General features: G+C 49.4%; 1 protein-coding gene across 2 annotated transcripts in view; it reads right to left on the minus strand.

Annotated features, from left to right (window-relative positions):
- The window catches only part of LOC111150057 (tetraspanin 18), a 173,767-nt gene that overhangs the window by 131,240 nt on the left and 26,249 nt on the right, over window positions 1–16,278 (minus strand). Inside the window, exon 1 of one of the 2 annotated variants that reach the window (XM_022507387.1) lies at window positions 11,045–11,091. The gene's annotated coding sequence lies outside the window, so the exon portion shown is untranslated. Of the gene's footprint in view, window positions 1–11,044; window positions 11,124–16,278 lie in introns of those variants that run through there. The other variant, XM_022507386.1, reaches the window with a different exon arrangement.

Below are 16,278 nucleotides of genomic sequence, written 5' to 3' on the forward strand. Positions count from 1 at the left end.
GTGGACACTATTTCTATAAACATTGGTGTGCAGGTGCCCCTTTGGATCACTACATTTATATCTTTGGGGTAAACCCCTAGTAGTGCGGTCGCTGGGTCATAGGGTAGCTCTATTTTCACCTTCTTGAGGAACCTCTATACTGTTCTCCAAAGTGGCTGCTCCAGCTTGCATTCCCACCAAAAGTACAAGAGGGTTCCCCTTTTTCTGCATCCTTGCCAATTTCTGTCATTTCCTGACCATTCTGACTGGTGTGAGGTGGTATCTCACTGTGGTTTTGATTTGTATTTCCCTGCTGCTGAGTGTTGTTGAGCACTTTTTTCATGCATCTGTTGGCCATATTTATGACTTCTTTGGAGAAATGTCTGTCCGTGTCTTCTGCCCATTTCTTGACTGGATTATTTATTCTTTAGGTGTTGAGTTTGAAAGTTCTTTGTAGATTTTGGATACTTTGGGCTCGCTACTCTGTTCCATTGATCTACTTGTCTATTTTTGTGCCAGTAGCATATCTTTTTTATTACAGCTTCGAAGTATATCTTGAAATCTGTGACTGTAATAACTCCAGCTTTGTTCTTCCTTAAGATTACTTTGGCCATTCAGGGTCTTTTGTGGTTCCATTCAAATTTTAGGATTATTTGTTCTAGTTCTATGAAAAATACTATTGGTATTTTGATAGGGAACACATTAAATCTGTAGATGGCCTTGTTTAGTATGGACATCTTAACAATATTAATTCTACCAATCCATGAGCATGGTATATCTTTCCATTTGTTTGTGTTGCCTTTACTATCTTTCATCAATGTCTTAGGTGAGTTTTAACAATATGTGTGTAATAAAAAAAAATATGTATGTAAGCTTCAAATGAGCACAGTTTCATTACTTAGAGCTTAATAGGCACTGTGTTTACATGGAAGTTGGTTCAAAGAACACCACTTATAGAGCCAGACCCAGTGTAAGCTGATTCTGCTAGGCACGTTCATTTCAAGAATAAGGATTCAGAATCTCTGGGGTTTTCATCTCCAACCCCTATGCCACTAGCTATTCTCCCATGCAAACAGTAGATTTGAACTGACCAATGATAGCACAGTGATTGTGAGGATGAAGACAAAGAAACTGGCTCCATCACCACTGCTGCCATGTCTGTGCAGGGCATCCTCCAAACTGTGTGGAGTTCACTCTTTTGGAACTTTCCTTGAGTATGTCTTTCTTTTTCAAGATATCCATTAATGTAATTAAAAAGTGTGAACCCATTACTTTTCCCCTTTTTGTGTTCTAATGTTTGTTTGTCAACTGGCCTGGTTGTATACGTGAAGTCTGCTAAAAGGAAAGTTTCACTCTCCGTGTTTCTTGTCCAGCTATTATGAGAATTAATTTTATTTCATTGTTATTACCGAAAATAATTTTGTGGCCTACGGGAGGCAAGTACCAGTAAAATCCTCTTCCTTGAGTGTCAAATACCCAGCCACTGCTGTTCTATTTTATGTCAGGCATTGACAGCTTTACCGGGCTTTCCTTCAGAGCAGGCACTATGCCCAGGTCTTGCTCTCGGAGCTGCAATCTCTTCCTCATTCCATGCCATTCAAGAGCTCCCAGGACACTGCGAAAATAAGATCCGTCTGTTCTAGTGTCCGGGATGGGCCACTCACTGGGCAGCTCCAGAGAGCCATGAATGGGCAACTTCCCCAGGTCTCCAAAGACCCTGCATCCCCTTCCATTTTCTCCATCTACGCTCACTCCCTAGATGATTTTATTAAGGCCTGGGGTTTGAAATACTCTCTATAATAAACTCTGGCTTCCAAATTTGTCTCTCCAGCCCTGACCTCACCCCTGAACTCTAGGTGTGTACCCCCATCCACATTCTTGCCACTTGCCATTTGGATGGCTCATAAGAGCTTCAACTTAAAATGCCCCAAAACAGAAGTCTGTATGTTCTCCCTTCCCATCCAACCAAAGCCTAGCCCACCCAAGACTCCCATCTAGAGGCACAAACTCTATGGTTATCCCCAACTCCTCTCCAACCCCATCTAACCCATCAGTGGTTCTGTCAGCTCTACTTTCAAAATGCATCCTGAATGTTTGGGCTTCTCAGAACCTCTGCCACCATTTTGCCTTTCCAGATCACCTCCTCTCATGCCCGGATTCTAACATCAGCCGCCCCTCTGTTCTCCCCATCCCCTACGTATGGCTTGTTCTCCACCCAGCAGCCAGAGTGATCTTGGTAACATGTCAGTTGCATCCTGTCTCTTGTGTGCTTACTGGCTTCCCATCGCACTTAGGATCAAAATGCAAAGCCCTCACCCCAGCTGGCGGTTCCTCTGCTTCCACGCCAGCCTCACTCCAGCACGGTGACCACCTCGCTGGTGCTCCAACATGTCAGACACCCACCTGCCTAATGGCCCTGACTCTTGCTCTTCCCTTCACCAGGAAGGCTTCTCCCCTAGACGCAAGTCAAAGCTTCACTGTGTTCAGGTCTCTGCTCAAATGATATCTGATCAGGAAGGCCTTCCTGGAGCCCCTTCCTTGAAACAGTAAACCCCTGGCCACTCTGTCCCTTCCTGTATCTCAACAAATAAACATTCAGTTTATTTGTTGGTCTCTCTCTCCTCAAACAGAAGATAAGCACCACGACGATGGAGACCTGGCTGTTTTGTTCACTACGATCTCAGCATGTAGCACAGTACCGGGTACACAACAGGGGCTGAACGTGTATTTGTGAATCAATGAATGTGGGTTCACATTTGCTATTTGCCTTCAAACTAACTCTGGGCGAGGTGATGTCACCACGCCCGTTGTGCAGCTATGGAAGCTAAGAATCAGAGAACAGAAGGGATTTACTCCCAAGATCCCTGAGACGGTAATAGATCTACAATCAAAACATGGGCTCCATAGGACAGGAAATCAATAGAAAAAAATCAACAAAACCAAGAGCTGGTTCTCTGAGAATATTGGTAAAATCAACGAGCCTCTAGCCAGGCTGACTAAGAATATAAGAGAGAAGACACAAATTACTAATATCAAAACCAAAAGAGGGGACATCGCCAGAGTTCTCATGAATGTTAGAAGGATAAGAAAAGAATACAATTATTGATTCTAGGTCTATAAATTTGATAACTTGGATGAAATAGACCAAGTCCTGGAAAGACACAATCTACCCAAACTCATACAAGAACAGACAACTTAATAGGCCTGGATCTATTAAATACATTGAACTAATAACAAATAACTTTTCAAAACAGAACACAGACCAGATTCACTGGTGAGTTCTACCAAACGTAATAGGAAGAATGGGTACCAATTCTCAGAAATCTCTTTCGGAAGAGACAAGCAGAAGGAATGCATTCTAACTCAATCTATGAAACCAGCAGTATCCTAATACCAAATCCAGACAAAGAAAACAAACTTATGGACCCAAAACCACATGCAGATGTTTAGGGCAGTTTTATTCTTCCTTTGGAAGCAACCAAGATGTCTTTCGTCAGGTGAATGGATAATAAGCTTGGGTACAACCAGACATTGAAATATTCAGCGTGAAAATTCTGACACCTGCTACAGCACGATGGATGTCGAGGACATTATGTGAAGCGAAATAATCCAGGGATACACGCACGTGCACACACACGCACCTGCACACAAACAAAATAATCCCAACACACAAATACTATGTGATTCCATTTATATAAGGTACACTCAGAAGACTCCAAATCACAGAGCCAGGAAGAAGAAGGGGGGTTGCCAGGGGCTGGGAGGAAAGGGGAATAGGGTGTTAGCGTTCAACAGGTATAGAGTTTCAGTTTTACAAGATGAAAGGAGTCCAGGGAATGGATGGCGGGGAATGGCCGCACAATAATGTAAACGTATTTAATACCTCTAAACTGTACACTTGAAAATGGTGAAAGCTGTAAATGCCATGTTATGTATATTTTACCAAAATAAAAAACTTGGGGCAAAAATGAGCAGTCGAGTCATGAGAAGACATGGAAGGAGCTTAAAGGAATATTTCTTTTTTTTTTTTTTAAGATTTATTTATTTATTTGAGAGAGAGCGCGCACTCACGCAAGCAAGTAACCACCGGAAGTGGGGAGGGGCAGAGGGAGAGAATCCTCCAGCAGACTTCCTGCTGAGCCAAGAGCCAGATTCGGGGCTCCATCTCAGGACCGTGAGATCACAACCTGAGCCGAAACCGAGAGTCGGACACTTAACTGACTGAGCCACCCAGGTAGGTGCCCCTTAAATGCATATTTCTAAGTGAAAAAAAGCCATTCTGAAAAAGCTGCATCCTGTATGATTCTAACGATAGGACATTCTGGAAAAGGCAAAACTATGGAGACAGTAGAAAGATCAGCAGCTTAGTGGGGAGGGAGGGATGAACTGGCAGAGTATAGAGGACTTGTAGGACAGTGAAACGATTCTGTAGGACACGATCGTGGCGGGTACATGTCATTACACATTTGTCCAAACCCACAAAACGAAGGCACGCCCTCAGCAGTGAACTGGAACGCCAACTCCGGGCTTCGGGTGATAAGAACGTGTCAGTGCGGCTTCTGTGGTGTGGGTTGTCCACAGTGGGGAAGCAGCAGGTGAGTGAGAATGTGAGAACTCTCTACACTTTCCCTCGGTTTTGCTGTGAACCTCAAACTGCTCTAGAAGATAAAGTCTATTTAAAAAAAAAATCCTGGGGCACCTGGGTGACTCAGTGGGTTAAGCCTCTGCCTTCAGCTCAGGTCATGGTCCTGGGGTCCTGGGATTGAGCCCTGCTTCGGGCTCTCTGCTCAGCAGGGAGCCTGCTTCCTCCTCTCTCTACCTGCCTCTCTGCCTACTTGAGATCTTTGTCTGTCAAATAAATAAATAAAATCTTTTAAAATTAAAAAAATATATATTAAATAAAAAAATCCTTCAGGGTCCAGAATTCACTCTCCTTCCTCCATCCCACAGTGCCCTTCTATCCTAACAGAACCCTGCCCAGACCCCGGGGAGGGAGACACCTTGGCGGCCCCCAAGGCCCAGGGGGAGGACGTCACTCATTTCTTCTAACATTAGCAGCTCTGGACAGGTCATTAAACCAAACCCCAGCTAAGACAACAGTACTGCCAGCTGATCTGGGCTTTTCCCTTTTATTTTTAGGCTGTTAATGATAATATATTATTTCACATTCTGAATTAATAAAAGAGGCAGCCGGGCACAGCAGAGTGATCACCAGACCCAGTGGGAAGGAGAAAGACATACCTAATATCTATGTGACCTTGACATACCTAATACCTAATAGCTGTGTGACCTTGAGCAAGTCACTTTCCCTCTCTGTTGCTGACAGGCATCTGATGATGGTATTCCTATTCCTCCCTCTTCGTCATGCCTGGCCATTTGAAAGTGCTTCAGCTGTGATTCATAGTGTGAATATAGGTCACCACTAAAACAACAACAATAATAATAATAAAGTTTCTTTCTTTTTTTTTTTTTTTTAAATAATAAAGCTTCTTAAGGGCACATACTGCTCAGTTTTGTGGCGGGAGCAGGAAGAGCAATGATTTGCTCTGTCTTTAGATGAGGAAAATAAAGACTTATTAGTATCTCTCATGATGTTGAGAAGCCCACACAACGAAGGGGTCTGTCTGGCCTTGCTCTCACAGCCAACCATGTCAGGGAGAGGGAGCATCTCCCAGGGAAAAGCTCCACAGGCTTTGTCTCCTCCCAGGGACAAGGTTGCATCCGGCCCTCCGATGAACCTTCTTGTGTAAATTTCAAACACTTGAAAAAGAAAGGAAGGAAAAGGTTTGGGATGGAAAGGATCCAAGAGGGCAGAAAAAGACCAGGTTGCTGTCAGGAGTTACATATGGACACAGGGCTGGCCTGAGGCCAGAAAGTTCTGGCAGACATTGGGCTGAGAGAGCAGGAAACTGGGGTGGTGAGAACCTGTCATCCTGTCCCCTCACACATGTGTTCTGGCCAGAGCATGACGGGGAAGCCAGGAGGGAGAGGAGGCCCGGCAGCTGGGGCTCCATCCTGGGCTGAAACTCAAGGCTCACACCCCACCTTGCACTCCATAATGATACCCACCCTTTCTGGAATGTTGCTTCCTTCCCAGGTGATGGGCTACACACCTGATATTCATCATCTCATTGAATCTTGACCACGATGCCCACAACAGCAATGACTATCTTCACGTAACAGGAGAGTAAATGGAGTTCATCTGCCCGAGCTCATAAGTAGCTAAACAACAGCCCCGAAGTTCATCTAGTGACAAAGCTACGCTTTCCCTCCTGCATGAAACTACCCCCTGTTTTATAAATACTAGGTGGAAAATGATGTATATAGCAAGAGCCAATGAAAAGATGAGAGCTTGAATCCAACCGGGATTCGGGAATCACCAGACCCCATGCCACGTCGGCTGAATGAACAGAAGTGTGAGGTCTGGACCGAGGGAGGGGCTGGTTCCACCCACCTTGGCGGGGGTCAGAACATGGCCAGAGCTCTGGCCTCAGCTCTGAGGGTTGAACTGTGAAAATGCCCAGTTCAGGCTACAGTTCTCCCAGAGTAGGGTAAGAGAACAGAAAGTCAGGAGTGCACCGAGACCTGCATCCTTGGAGGGAGGCAGAGGTAGCGATGACCTTTCACCAGCAAAGGGTAAAGTGTGTGAAGTGGGGATGCCGGAGAGCAGCCTGGAGGGAAGGGGGTGATGCCTCTTCTCTGCAGCCAAGCAAACAGAGGGTGCCAGAACATTTGAGCTCAGCAGAATAAGAGATTCCGCCAAGCATTCAGTTGTCTTCAAGCCCCTCCCAGCCTTTGCAGAGCTGACCTGTAGACCCCTACTCAACCCTCTGCAGCAGGGGCAGAGGGTACCAATCCATCTTATAGAGGCAGTGAGGGGCTTAGTGATGTCAAGCAATCTGCTCGAGGTCACGCAGGGGAACGGAGCTGTGACTAGCATCCAGATCTTGCTCCAAATCATCCTGGGGGTGGGTAGGAGGTTCATCAAGCTCAGCAGGACCACTGGCTTCCACTCTCACCTTTGGCATCTCCAAGGTCTTCCCAGGATTGGGGAGGATCGGAACACCTCCCTTCCTAACTTCTCTCAATTCCATCATGACCTCTTTACCCCAATAACCACGGCTTCCCTCAGGGCAGCATCCTCTCCATGTTGCACTGCTCTAGATCATTCTGGAAGTCTCCCAACCACCCTCATCTTCCTCTTAAATTTCAGGGACATTAGGAGGTACATTAGAATTACCAGGGAGCTTTAGAATAGACTAGGGCTCCTCCAGGAGTTACATATAAAGTTATAAGAATCAAAACCAGCATGGTACAGGCTTAAGAACACATAGACCAATGGAATGGAACTGAGAGCCCAGAAACAAACCTAGACACTACAGCAAATTGATTTTCCATAAGAGCGCCAAGACTAATCAATGGGAAAAGAACCGTCCTTTCAACAAGCGGGGCTAGAAGAACTGGATAACCACCACGTGCCTAAGAATGAAGTTGGACCCCTACCTCACACCATATACACAACTTACCTCAAAATGGACCCATGACCTACATATAAGAGCTAAAAACCATAAAACTCCTAGAAGAAAACAAATGGGTAAATCTTTTTGACCTTGGATATGGCCATAGATTTTTAGGTATGACACCCAAAAGCGTGAGCAACAAAAGAAAAGGGAGATAAACTGGAACCCAGGTACAGGTTCTCCTGGGGCAGCCAGGCTTCTGTCTTCCCATCCTTGCCACCTGCTTCTTGTTGTCAGATCTCAGGACGGGGAAGAGCCCCAGCTTCCTCGAAACTGCCTTCACTAGTTCACTCAACATGCTGGAGAGGGCTGGCTGGGGGGGATTAAAACCATCAGGGGACCACTTTCTCCCAGAGCTCTGAATTCCATGCAAGGCTGGGTGGAGAATGTAGGAGGAGGGCCACAATGAGTGAGACAGGGTGATACCCTGAGTCCTGCGGGGGGCCTTGTGGATACTGTGGGTGCCTCTGGGGGTGCTCTGGGGAGTCACGGAGGATCTACAAGTGCTGTCACTGGCAACGTGGGAAGCCACCGCGGTGCTGTGGGGAGCGGCTGTCGACCTCGTAGGTGTAGAAGGGTGGCTGCCACGTGGGATAGATTTGAGGGCACTGTGGGTGCTGTGGCCAGCCAACACAGCATCCTTGGGACAGGAGGCCTGTGTTTAGGTCCCAGTCTGACCGCTTTTTGGACATGAAACCCGGAATAATCTACAATTTCTCTGAATCCCAGCTATCCTCACCTATAAAGAGCTTATTAACACCTACATCTTGGGGTGTGGGGAGGATCAGCAATTATCTACAGAAAGGGTCCTGTAAATGTCATCGGGAGGGAAGTGTAAACCACGGGATAAAGGCTCAGGAAGAACTGTTCACACTCACACCTGGGGTGTGCCCCACACGCCGGGGTGTCAGAACAGAGAGCTGACACAACCCAGGCCCCCCTCTTGGCCCTTTTTTAGACCACGCATTCAGAAAGAGGTATGTGTCTCCACGGTAACCTCCCTGTTTGGTCACAAACACCCAGCTCGTCCATCCCAAGAGCCCAAGCCTCTTCAAGGAGGTCACCTTGGGAGGCCACATGATCCCAGGGGGCTTCTGTTGTTCAGAGCAAGCAGGAGAGTCCTCCCCATCACAGCCACCCAGTGAGGAGCGTGCTATCTGCCCATTTGACAGGTGAAAAAACGGAGACTCTGGACACGAGATCACTCACGGGAGTCAAAGAGCTCCCGAAAAGCGGAGCTGGGACCCAGCCTCCACCAGTCCGGGCCCCAAAGGCCAGCAGACATTTCCCACAGTGGCACATGCTTGTCTGCCTCCCGGTGACGGTCCTCTTTGTCCTTTCCCGGGACTCTACACCCATCTGCTTCCAAGCTAACAAGGTGGTTGGGTGGTGAATCTGAATCAGTTTGCTCCCCTGCAGCCTCCTGAAGGCAAACTGAGAACAAAAGCACCCCGGCTGCTTTTCTCTGTGCTAAAGAGTTTCCTGCCTCTCGTACACTGAGGCCCATGGTTTTCCCCCGATGGAGAAACATCCCCAGCAGAAAAGTCCTGGGGAAGTTAAGCTTTTCCTGACTCGCTTCAGCGCCTTCTCCTGATTAAGAAAAGCGTGCGGGATGCTGGCTCTGTGATAAGCCAGTGGCTTCCTGTGGGGCGCAGGGCTGGCTGCCAGGAGCCTGCGGGTGAGATTTTGGCCCAGGCAGCTGGCAGGGCGGGGTGAGCCGCACGACATGGGGGCCTCATGCTCCCCAGTCACTGTCTACCCAGGGCCGTTTGGCCTTGCGTTATCCCTCTGGGAGCCAGCCACCATGCCTTGGGTTCCGGCTTGAGACACCCCAGCCGGCTGGCGGTACACTCCAGAAGTGAAAGGATGAGGCGAGTATCAGATCAATGACCGGGAAAGTGGCCCAGTGCTTCTCAACCACAGTGCCAGAGGCAGCTGGAACCACATATGCCATCACATGGTGGGGTATAGCACCCCACAGTGTGTACATCCCATCGACCCTTGCACCAGGAGTCTTGGGGTGGGAAGGCGGTGGGGGGGGTGGCTAGGGAAGGGTCTATACCTCCCTCATCTCATCTTCTCCCCAGAACAAACCCCTGGGTAGCATTATGCTCCCATTTTAGAGATCAGAAAACCAAGACCTGCAGAGATGTCACGATGAGCCCCAAGTGTCAAAGCCAAAAATCTAGAATAAGGAAACAAATCATTTTTATGTCCTTTCAAGCAATGTGATTTCAAGAGGTGATCTGGCTTAAAGGATTTGGTTAACCTTAAGATTCAAGTCATGGAGGCCCTCAAATGAAAATACATGAGCATTGTAGGGTCATTCAGACAGGGCTTCAAAACTCCACCATATCTCACTCGCTGCTGTGTGACCTTGAGCAAGTCACTTCACATCTCTGAGGCCCCGTTCTCTCCTCTCTAAGATGGAGGTGATTGTGGTGCCAAGACCACCGGGCCGTTATGAGGACTGAATGGACAGTGTGGGGCCTGTGCCTAGCACAGTGCCTGGCATGCAGAAGATCTCAGTTGGTACTGGTTGATCCGAGGCTTCCCATCAGCCAGGCCTCAAACTCAGTCCATCTGCCTCTCAGACTCTGTGGTCTTTCCACTGAGGGTCTGAGGCAGCTTTGGCCAACACTGGCAATCAAATCTCCTCAGAGCCTCCAATGTCCTTCCTCTTCACAACCTTCCCCAAGCCCCCACCCCCTCTCTGCTCCCCTGCTGCCTCATCACACCCGTCACTTCCTCAGGTTCAGCCTGGGGCTGGGAACCTCAGAAACTGAGGCCATAAGGCCTTGGACAGAGATTCCAGTCATTGCTGCCCATGCTACTGGTGAGAAAAACAAGGCCCTATGAGAGAAGTGACTTCTGAGGACCCTTGAGGCACAATGGTGGTCCAGACTGGGCCAGAGGACAGATGTCCTGGCTATCCTGGCTCTTCATTCAGGAACCTTCCATGAGGCCACGCAGCCCATCACCAGTCCTGGGATTGTGGGCAGCCCAAGAAGCTTCTGGAACCCAAGAAGAAAACCAAGACTTTTCTATTGTCATTTCCATCCTGGAATGTGAACTGTATCCAAAAGAGAGTCCTGAGATGGAGGGTGGGGTAGTCATTCTAGGAAGGTCTTTTCTTCTCACAATCCCAAGACTATGGTGGGTGTAGAAGTGAGGAGAGGGGAAGTGCTCTGCCTTCCCTGGGAGGGCTCACTGCCTCCCGTGCTTCAACCCTCACTTCCCGGACTGACCCTGAGGAGTGACCGTGATGGGCGGCCCACTCATGGGGCAGCCGCCAGCCCCAGTGAGACCCCACCTTGGTGCTAGCCTCTCTCTCCTCACAACTCAGCCATGCTCCCCAACACTGAAGAAATGTCTGAGTTGGGGATAAGAGGGAAGCCGCCCTTTGCTTGCCCTGCACTCGGGTACCAACTGAAAGCTCTCTCACTTGGCCTTGGAGGGTTCATTGAGTAGAAAGAGAAGAGGAGAGAAGATCAGACTCTTATTTGAAGAAGCTGCCGCCATGTTGCCATGTGGCCAAACCATACCTGTTTCAACTGGTGTCTGTTCCTTCCAGGAGACTCAGGATTCTCTTGAGGTGTCCTTTCGATGGCTTCAGGATAAATTCTAGAAGGAGAAGAAAGAGACATAAATTTTAAAAAGGCAGCAGCTAGTGGGGCCTGTGGCTGCTGGGGACTACCTCAGTTCAGGCATGTCTCTGTTGCCTAGGTTCCTGCTCTCTCATTTTCTCTCTGCAGGTACAGAAGCCAGATGGGGCGGCTGTGGCCAGAAAGACAGAATCAAGCACCCAGCCTCATAGAGGCTTCCAGGAGGTGTACCCAGAGCCTACAGACTGGCACATATTTTCAGTCTTCCAAAATCAGCCCAGGAGCTTGTACAGTGTGGCGTGATGACATCACGCATGCTAATCACAATATCACATCACACGTCTTTGCTTCTGGCTAGAACATTACCAACCCATCCTAGAAACTCCACTCTCCTCAGGCAGGAAAAAAAAAAAAAAAAGAAAAAGAAAAAAATGCTTTCTGAGTAATGGTGAAAATGCGAAGGAGAATTAATCATGGCTTAATGAGTGCAGGCTTTGGGGGCAGACCAACATTTCCCAGATCTGGTATCCATGAAGAGATAGAAAAGAAGAGAGGTCTTCGGTAGTGAAAAAAACAACTCAGCCCCTGAGTGCGGGGGCCAGAAGCCCAGCCTCTCCCCCACTTCCTCTCTGTCAGTTTGACGGAGAGCTCCCGGGTCACAGGAGAAGGATCAAATTCGCCACGTCCAGGCCGCATACCTGCCAGCCTGGGCCGAGGCCAGCCCTGGGGGACCGGCTTGTTCCCATGCACAGCCGAGGAACAAAAGAGCAGAGCTGACAGCACAGATGGGATAGCCGAGTCCCCTGACCCCAAATCTCCCAGACTCCCACCCTTCAGGACCGGCCGCGCCATAGAAGCTGCGGTCAAGTTTCACGTTGTCTCAGACGCTGATGTCGACGATCCCATGAGACAGTGTCCCCGCTTTGGGGATGAGGGCCACAAGCCCTGAGGAGTTAAATAACTTGCCCAAGGTCATCATGCCCAAATGCAGCAGAGCTGGGACTAGAAGGCAGGTCTCTGTGGGAGGTCAAACCTGGCGTCAGTACCATGTCCATGGGGTTGCGGGGAGAGACACAGGCACAAGAGCAACGAGCTCCGGGTCTGCTCCACGGATCCTAGCTCAGTGCACATGGCGCAGACAGCAACTTCTCGGGACACCCTGCAAACTGATAGGGAACAGGGCTTGGCCAGAGGACATGACCCCAGTTGGCTTTCTTTGCCTCCAAAGTCCACCCAGGCAGAGTCGACCCAGGAAACATCACATATCACGGAGCAGACCTAGGCTACAATCAAAGGAACTCATGATCTATACACATACACATACCCATATCCATCCCTAGACAAAGGCACGGACCTATGGCTGGGGATACAGATGTACATGTACATAGCTTTGATTGTAACTACAAAAGTGAGCATTCTTCCTTATCCATCCATTGTAGTTCATAGGACCACTACAAAATCTCTGTAACATGACCCTCTAGGCTTTCTTCTATGCAACCATTTACGTGTGTGTGTGTGTGTGAGTGATAGAGAGAGAAAGAGAGCGTGCCTGCATGGGCCCCCATGGAGATGGTGGGATTCACACACTTTCCACGAGTGGGATCTTACCACACACATTTTGCATCCCCAGCTAGCAGTTGCCATGAGGTCTACCCATGGATCCAAGAATACGGAGACCTTCTGGAGTCTTCTGCCCTCCTTCTAGGTGTGGACCATCATTTATTCAGCTCTCCCACCTTACATACGTGGGATATTTCCATTCCCAGCTGCTACAACCTTGTTGCTACCATCCCCTCCCCACTTACATCACCACGTGGGAACGTTCGAGCAAGTCCACAGCCTGGACGCCTGGAAGTGTGTCCACATTTGAATAGCTTCCGACAAACCACTTTCCCCAAACAGTGGATCGATTCCCCCCAGAGAGCAGGACAGAAGGAGTCCCCTTTTCTTGGATGTAAATCTACACCATGGGCTCTTCTGCCTGCCGAGTTGTCTTTCTGGTCACCTTCTGGTAGCCTAGAAGGCCAAGTCCCCTAGACAGAGGGAGACGTTTATCTCTTGGCTCCCACAAGACGGCCACTGGTCCACTGCCTGGGGACATGTCTGAAGAACTCGGGCCCACCTGAGCCGGGAACTACATTTACAGGCTCAGAACTGATAATGAGCTTTTATGAGCTCTGGGGACCATGAGGAACACGTATTAATGTCAAGCGTGCCCATCAGCCACGCAGCCTGGGTGAATGTCACACATTAACGAAATTAGAGGCTGCAGCCACGTCGGGAGGGAGCTGCGGGCGGTGTGTCAGGCGGTGTGGGCAGAGCCTGTTAATAATAAAATTACTTTCCAGGCTTTGCACTCCTGAGCCTGAAGCTGTCTCCCGTCTTCGATGGAATTCTGCCTTGCTGCAGCCTGAGAGGAGATTAGTTTATTACTGGTGTGCCAGGAAAGGCAAAATCCAGCACTAATCCTAATTCCCATTTAAGCAAATCTGCATTATGTGAGGGAAACCAGCTGGGCTCAGAATTTTTCCCCCCCGCCCAACCCCCCACTTCTCCCAAGATCTCATTCCGGCCCTTTCTTTTCCGGGGAGTTGGGGGGGGGGGTCACCACAGATGTCAGAGCGGGAGCCCTCCTGGGAGCGGGAAGAGAATCCCAGGGTTTAGGGCCAAGAAGGGGAAAGGGCTGAGTAACAAGAGGGGGCTTTGGAAGATGGTGCACTGGGAGACGGTGCTCACCACTGACCCGGTTGTCTCTGGCTGTGGGGAGGAAAAGCCACCACCTTCTCAGCCCAAGGCTCGCTTTTGCCTTGAACAAAGACGCCTTGAGAGCCTCTGATGGGCTCTGTCACTGTGAGCATGTGACCTCCCTGCTTCAGGCCTCCAGTCCTCATCTGGGAAACCGCAAACAATAGCAGATAGCTCTTATGATGTTGTGAGGATCACATGAAAGATGGACAGACAGACAGGACCCCGGAGAGCCCGGCACACACTGCCCCGTTTCTTGACTTAAGACTCCTGGGCTGATAACAGCACCATTATTCGAGGGCCTCGCTTAGTGAATTATGATGCAACACTACGTGTAGTGACACATCCTGGTTCTGGAGACCTTAAAATAGGAAAAAAATCAAAGAAAGAGTGCCTTAAAATCCATGAAGCAGAGGAAGCGCTCAATCAAGGGCAAGGAACGTTGCGACTAGGAGCCAAGTTCTCCTGTTGTCTGAGGTCTAGCTCAAAGCGTTGATCTTCTTCTTCCTTCCGAACGAAGCCACGCTGCGTGTGGGAAACCAGCCCTCAGTTTGTGAGAAAAGTCCTGAGAAGGAACTTCAGCGTCCTGGATGAGACCCAGCCAAGACGCTGATGTTTCCCCCTCTGATTTTTTTTTTTTTTTTTAAAGATTTTATTCATTTATTAGAGAGAGAGAGAGAGAGAGAGCATGAGCACAGGCAGACAGAGTGGTAGGTAGAGGCAGAGGGAGAAGCAAGTTCCCCGCTGAGCAAGGAGCCCGATGTGGGACTCGATCCCAGGATGCTGGGATCATGACCTGAGCCGAAGGCAGCCGCTTAACCAACTGAGCCACCCAGGCGTCCCACCCGCTCTAGTTTTAAACCAAAATGGATCACGCGTACCCAGGGGTGTGCGTGCCATGAGGACACAGTCTCCCGAGTCTTCCCAAACATGGTACCCAGATCACAGACTCCTCTCTGGTTTCCCAGCCCTTGTTTTTCCACCATCTCACATGTCCAAAGTCACCCGTGACCTTCCTTCTCCGTGGCCCCTGCCTCTCCCTGCCTGGACTGAGCCTTAGTGTTGCCCATCAGCTTGCTGCAAACGGGCTCCTAGCTGGTCTGCTAGGCTGTGGCCTTGTTCCCTCCAAACTGCCCCCTGGTTTGCTGTCAGACGGAGCCCAGAGATGTGTCTCTCTCTGGCATCAGTGGGTCCCCTGGCTTCCCTTTGCCTACATACGGGCCTTTGATCATCTGAGCCCCACTTGTCTTTTCCAGGGGGCCTTCAGGTCCTCACAATATTCGCAGACACCACAGTCACACTGAACTCACTGGGACCGACATGCCCCCGCACCTGCCGCGACATGCTTGGCCCAACCTCACGGCTGCTCACTCCGCCTGGCAGCCCCTTCTTCCTTTCCTAACCTTGAACTCTACCTCTTCTCCCACTCTCCAAAACTCCTGGCAAACTCCTACTCATCCTTCAAAATCTTCCTTCAACATTTCCTCTTGTCTGCACAAGACCTGCACAGGCATGATTGGGCTCTGGGCTCCACTAACAATTTGTGTGTCTAAGTGGTCAAGTCATCAGAGTGTCGCATGTGTTTTGTTTTGTATGGTTTTTCTCCTCTACCAGACTCTGAGCTCCTCGAGGATAGAGATGGTCTCTTACTTCCTCTGTGGTCTCAGCTCCTGACTCAGCAAATAAAGCTGGATGGAGGGAAGGGTGCTAGGAGAGATGGATGGATGGGTGGAGGAGGAGAGAATGGGTCTATAAAAGAGCCTAAATGGTGGGAGGGAGGAAATGGGTCATAGTTGGTTGCAGGGATGGATGAAAAACAGTAGGGATGGAAGGATAAATGGATGAATGGATGGGTGGATGGACACATGCATGGAGGAATGGATGGGTGGATGGATGGACAGACATGTGCATGGAGGAATGGATGGATGGATGGGTGGACAGACACGTGCATGGAGGAATGAATGGATGGATGGACACATGCATGGAGGGATGGATGACAGCAGGGCAGATGAAGGCAGGGATGGATAAACAGCTGGGTTGAAGCGGAATGGATCTACAAAAGGATGGGTAAAATTAACAGCAGCAAGACAGAACTAGGTTAAGGGGAGGAGAGAGGGAATAAATGACTCAACCACTTGTATAATTTTCTCTGGACCCCGGGGGGCTGAGCCTTTTGCAGCTACGGGTGATACCTTGCTTTCTCCCTCTAGAGTTTGTGGGTCTATGCAGAGACCACACAATGAACATCGGCAGCCCCCAGCTCTGCCCCATCTCTCCTCACTGCCCTAGCTGTGGACCCACAAGATGAGGCCTCAGGAAGGAAGGGTCAGAGTTACATCTTGCCTTGGTCTTGATCCAGGTGGTGAAGACCAGGTGGTGAATATCGAAGTTTCTCTGTGTCTGAGTCCGGCCCCAGGCTGTGGGGCAGG

The sequence above is a fragment of the Enhydra lutris genome, unplaced genomic scaffold, assembly GCF_002288905.1.
Source record: "Enhydra lutris kenyoni isolate GAN:26980312 unplaced genomic scaffold, ASM228890v2 scaffoldscaffold22, whole genome shotgun sequence".
Lineage (NCBI taxonomy): Eukaryota > Metazoa > Chordata > Mammalia > Carnivora > Mustelidae > Enhydra > Enhydra lutris.